This window comes from Oryctolagus cuniculus, chromosome 2, assembly GCF_964237555.1.
Source record: "Oryctolagus cuniculus chromosome 2, mOryCun1.1, whole genome shotgun sequence".
In the NCBI taxonomy this organism is placed as follows: Eukaryota; Metazoa; Chordata; class Mammalia; order Lagomorpha; family Leporidae; genus Oryctolagus; species Oryctolagus cuniculus.
The window spans coordinates 59607248-59612880 of NC_091433.1; the positions used below are offsets into that span (position 1 = coordinate 59607248).

General features: G+C 40.4%; 1 pseudogene; it reads right to left on the reverse strand.

Moving 5' to 3' along the window:
• Positions 1-2644: 2644 nt before the first annotated feature.
• LOC100352739 (E3 ubiquitin-protein ligase Mdm2 pseudogene) lies at positions 2645-4189 on the reverse strand (annotated as a pseudogene).
• Between the last annotated feature and the right edge of the window lie 1444 nt (positions 4190-5633).

Sequence of the window (5633 nt, forward strand, 5' to 3'; positions counted from 1 at the left end):
AGCGCCAGCCCCATTTCATAAATTCTAAATCAATATATGATGTATGTATACACTCACGACTATGTTAGTTGTCCACAAATGAGTAGAACAAGTCTCCTTTTGCAGAGCTGATTGTTGTATAAGTAGCGTAGTCATTACTTCCATGGACCCTCCATGTATTTCATTTATATCATGTTACCAACAGTCTTCAGAAGGGATAGATTCTACTTAGTTCTGGGTGAAGTAGTATAAATCCTAAATTGATAAAGCTTTACTGCACTTGAGGCACACAAAACTAAAGTACTGATCCCTTCAGCCATTTGTTTCCTATTGGATTATGCATACTGTGTGGCTTTTGATTTGAAGTTTAAATGAACCATGCACTGTTAGGAATTGGCACACACAGTTGCTGTGCAAAATTATCTCTCGGTTCTATTTTAAATTTACAATCCAGTTCATTTTACTTCCTCACATGAGTATGTATAACTGCCAAACATGAGAGAAAAATACTGGGGTCTTTAATCAAGGTGCTTATTTTCACCATTTTGCTTCAAATTTTAAGATAAATCAAGAAGTTAATCTGCACAAGTTGAGAGATTAGAATCCCATGCTCTGACCTGTCATTCTTGAAGGAAAGTGATGCATAATTTTTGGATAATTTAGAGAAGTTGTTACCTTTTCCTGCTAGCTCTCAAGTGAATAGTTCTGTTAATCAAATTTCTGAATTACTCTTTCTGGTGAAACTGGTTTCTTAACTGGCCTTAGGGAAACTTCTGAAACCCAGGTAGCTACCAGCAGTCATGTAACCCAGCCAAAAATGGTACTTCAAAGTGTCTTACAGGCATCGGCACTGTAGTGTTGTTGGCTGAGCCTCCACCTGCAATGCTGGCATTCCATATGGGTGCTGATTCATGTCCCGGCTGCTCCACTTCTGATCCAGCTCTCTGCTATGGCCTGAGAAAACAGTAAAATAATGGCCCAAGTGCTTGAGCCTCTGCACCTGCATGAGAGACCTAGAATAAGCTCCAAGCTTCTAGCTTCAGATCGGCCCAGCTCCAGCTGTTGCAGCCATTTGAGGAGTGAGCTAGCAGATGGAAGACCTCTCTCTGTGTCTCTCCTCTTTGTTTGTAACTCTACCTCTCAATTAAATAAATAAATCTTTTGAAAAGAAGTGTCTTACAATTATTTTTCAACTTGAAAGAAATAATAAATGCCAGAAAATTCTGAAGCTAGGTGTGGGAAAGGCCTGGTATAGTTGATTAGACTTCCAGGACAATTTCACATTTTACTAGAGATCATTAAAAAGAAACTGTGGATAAATGACAGTTGTTCTCAAAGATGTCATTACCCACCCATCACTTATTATACATATCAGAAATGCTTAGGAATAAGAAGTAGGTTTTTACTTACATAGAGCTAGATTCAACTACCAAAGATTATTTTAACAGCCTGTGGACAGAGAGACCAAGGATCTGAGGACTTAAAAGTATCTAAATTTAAATATTAAATCTTTCATAAAAACTTTCTCCTTATATAAAAGTACTAAATAAGTTACACTTAAATGTTCTATTTATATTTTAAAAAACCTAGATATTTCACATTTAAGAGAAAGTAGAAACTATTTAAATCTGAGTTGTAAGGGTAGAGGATGAGCTATGTAGCTACCTCAAATTACTTTACTATTATATTTTTTTTGACAAGCAGAGTTAGACAGTGAGAGAGACAGAGAGAAAGGTCGTCCTTCTGTTGGTTCACCCCACAAATGGCCGCCACAGTCGGCATGCTACGTGGATCTGAAGCCTGAAGCCAGGAGCCAGGTGCTTTCTCCTGGTCTCCCATGCAGGTGCAGGGTCCAAGCACTTGGGCCAACCTCCATTGCTCTCCCGGGCCACAGCAGAGAGCTGGACTGGAAGAGGAGCAACTGGGACAGAATTTGCCGCCCCAACTGGGCCTAGAACCCATGGTGGCAGCGCCGCAGGTGGAGGATTAGCCTAGTGAGCTGCGTCGCTGACCTCATATTACTTTAAAAAATAGAGGGAAAGGGGAGGGTTGTGGGTGGGAGGGACGGTATGGGGGGGAAGCCATTGTAATCCATAAGTCGTACTTTGGAAAATTATATGCATTAAATAAAAGTTAATAAAAAAAAAAAAAAAAACAAAAAAAACAAAAAAAACAAAAAAAAAAAATAGAGGTAAAAAATAGGCCAGCACCGTGGCTCACTAGGCTAATCCTCCGCCTTGCAGTGCCGGCACACCAGGTTCTAGTCCCGGTCGGTCTAGTCCCAGTTGCCCCTCTTCCAGGCCAGCTCTCTGCTGTGGCCCGGGAGGGCAGTGGAGGATGGTCCAAGTACTTGGGCCCTGCACCCCATGGGAGACCAGGAGAAGCACCTGGCTCCTGCCATCAGATCAGCGCGGTGGCCATTGGAGGGTGAACCAACGGCAAAGGAAGACCTTTCTCTCTGTCTCTCTCTCTCACTGTCCACTCTGCCTGTCCAAAAAAAAAAAAAAGGTAAAAAATAAACACAAGTGAAAATTTCTGAAAGAAAATAAATACTCACTATTCCCCTCTCCTATAATAGGCAAATTACACTGATGAGAAAAAGTTTACATGGCCTGGATCACTTTCTTGTTTCAATGTATGAAAACAAACATAAAGTCCATATTGTTCAAAGTTTTAGGCTTATGTAATTAGAAATGTGCAATTCTATTTTTATGGACAGATCAACTAACTTGAAATAAGTTAGCATACGTATTTAAATTAATTGTTTAAATATTGGGCAGAGCTTATTTGTTTTCTTTAGCTTCTTTGCACATAAAGCAAGATATAAGAAGTAGTATTTGCCATGGTTGGTGCAAAAATTTTAGGTGGACCTAGCCAAAGCATACAGTTTCAAAAGCATTAAGAAGAAAACTGGATACCATACTTTCTTCCTTGTCTTGTGTTTCTTCCTTTTCAAACCCTTTGAGATCTTCTTGGCTGTTGTAAATAACGTTATTGGAAGTTTATGGCTGAGAATAGTCCTCACATTGTGACTTGGAGGCTTGTATGATTTTAACATTTTCCTTAACACATGACTCTTTGGAATCATTCACCTTTTATCTCTGTTGTAACCAGAAACGTCAAAGCCCTTTTTCTGTTTATGCTGAGGTTTTGATTTTGGCTTTCTCAGAGATTTCCCCTTTATCTTCAGGAAGCCAATTCTCAGGTAGGATACAACATCTGTCGCAATGCAGTGGGAGGGAATGAAAATTCATTTTGTTGCATGAAGTATGCTTCTACTCATCAGTTAAGGAAACTCTAGGACATTTTCAGTTGAATCAGACCTTCAGACTTACTGCCTGATACAAAGTAAATAATAGATTTCATCATTTTCACCTTAGAGTTCTTGTCCTTCATTAAGGCTCTAATCTTCAGAATTGAGAGAATCCACTTCAAATTCTATAGAATGTTCATCTGAAACTGAATCTTATCCCCCCAATTGCCTGAAATGTTCACCTGTACCATCATCATGACCCAGGATGGGTGGAGTATCTGTCAGTTCACTGCTACTACTTTTTTTTTTTTAATATTTATTTTACTTGAAAGTCACAGTTTCAGAGAGAGTGAAGAAGAGGCAGAGAGGTCTTCCATCCGATGGTTCACTCCCCAATTGGCCACAACAGCCAGAGCTGTGCCGATCTGCAGCCAGGAGCCAGGAGCCAGGAGCTTCTTCCGGGTCTCCCACATGGACCCAGGGGTCCAAGGACTTGCACCATCTTCCACTGCTTTCCCAGGCCAGAGCAGATAGCTGGATCGGAAGTGGCGCAACCGGGCCTCCAAAATAACCTAGAAACCAAATGTGAAGAGGAAAGATAGCTCCTGTACAGGGTCCTTTTGCTCTCTCCCACCTTCACAGTCACACCTATTCTCACAAACAGATGTGCCTGAGTTGAACATTTCCTGCAGAGTAATTACTGCCATGTTTCTGTACATCATTGTGTTTCTTCTCATGTGCTCTTTCCCAGAGAAGCTGGGCACCTTGAACAAATCTAGATCATTTAAGCAATACATAATATGTTGTTGCTTCTCATTATCTAACAGGACAGATTTGTGCTCCAACAGATGTTAACAACGTCTGAAACAATGGTTTTGATGTAACCAGTGTCTCTTTCTCTTGAAATGGTATCTGGGAGGTGTTTATAGCACCGTCAGTAGACACAGACAGACACATTGATTATGCACATCTATCTACTCCTCACCTGGTAGAGTTTTTTACACTTGGAGTGTGATTGGCTCCCTCCAGACTCCATGTCCCTTGACCAGTTGCCCACATATTCTGGGCCTCATCCACAATTGTACTTGCAGAGCTCAGGCCACTGAGGTGCTCCAGCACACTAAGGCTGGAGAGGAAGGAAGTTCGTGGTGGAGGAAGCAGCAGGACCTCTGCCAGAGTGAGCAGCACCACCACTAAGGCTTGGTTTTGTGTTTCCTCTTCCTTCCAGTTCCACAGGGCTGGATAAGCCCCCATAGAAGCAAACTCACTGGGGTTTGTGGTGTGCACCCCTGTGCTGTAGGAATACATATTTCTTAATAGCACACTTTTCTAAAACAAGTATGTATGGTGATTACACAAAAATACATATTACAATGTTTTAGGAATTTGAAAAAGGAACATAGTGAGCATCAAGGGGAAGTGTTAGAAAATTTACTATTTTACCTTCATTTTCTTCATTTAATTTCCTTAAAAATTTTAAGAATGATGGTTTTTGTGGTTGTTAGGCATTTTAAAACTTTTTTTGTATTGGTTCTCTATTCTATAGTATTAAGAGTGTACTTTTACTTGTATTTCTTTATAAAAATAGCAATCTGTAAATATTTATATATATATTCTATAGTGTCTTAACATGAATTAGAGTCTATGCTATCTTCTTTTCCAATAGCAGTCATAATAAGGATTTAGATGTGGCATTACATGAAGAGAGGCTGTATGTGATACCACTAAAGGTTTCTTGTAGATTTAATATTGTGTGATTTTTTTCTGAATGAAGTTTGGGGTTCTTTAAGCAATACAATTAGTAAGTTTTTAAAAAATATTTATTTATTTGAAAGGCAGAGTTACAGAGAGAAAGAGAGGGAGAGATAGATTGATAGATAAAGATCTTCCATCTGCTGATTTGCCTTGCAAATGACCACAGTGCCCAGGGCTGGGCCAGGCCAAAACCAGGAGCCAGGAGATTTTGCAGGGTCTTCCACATGGGTTCAGGGGCCCAAGCACTTGGTCCATCTTTTGCTGCTTTCCCAGGCCATTAGCAGGGAGCAGGATTGGAAGTGGAGCAGCTGGTACATTAACCAGCACACTTATGGGAAGCTGACATCCCAGGTGATGGCTTAACCTGGTCTGTCACAATGCTGACCCAGTGGTAAGTTAAATTATTCATGGAAGCTATCTATTTTGTCTGGATAATCAGTGTTAGCATAATTGAAGCTTTAGCAACTCTGGTGTTTTGTCCCTTGGCAGACAGAGAAGGCATGACTTGAAAGAAAGGAAACTGCATTTGTGGCAATGTCAGTACACTGAGTAAATGGGTCTAGGTTTCAGATTCAGTGATGGCTTGTTTTCTTTGTGAAGATTCTAGAACACCTTCAACTGCCTCTAGTAACACCTCCCAGAGAAT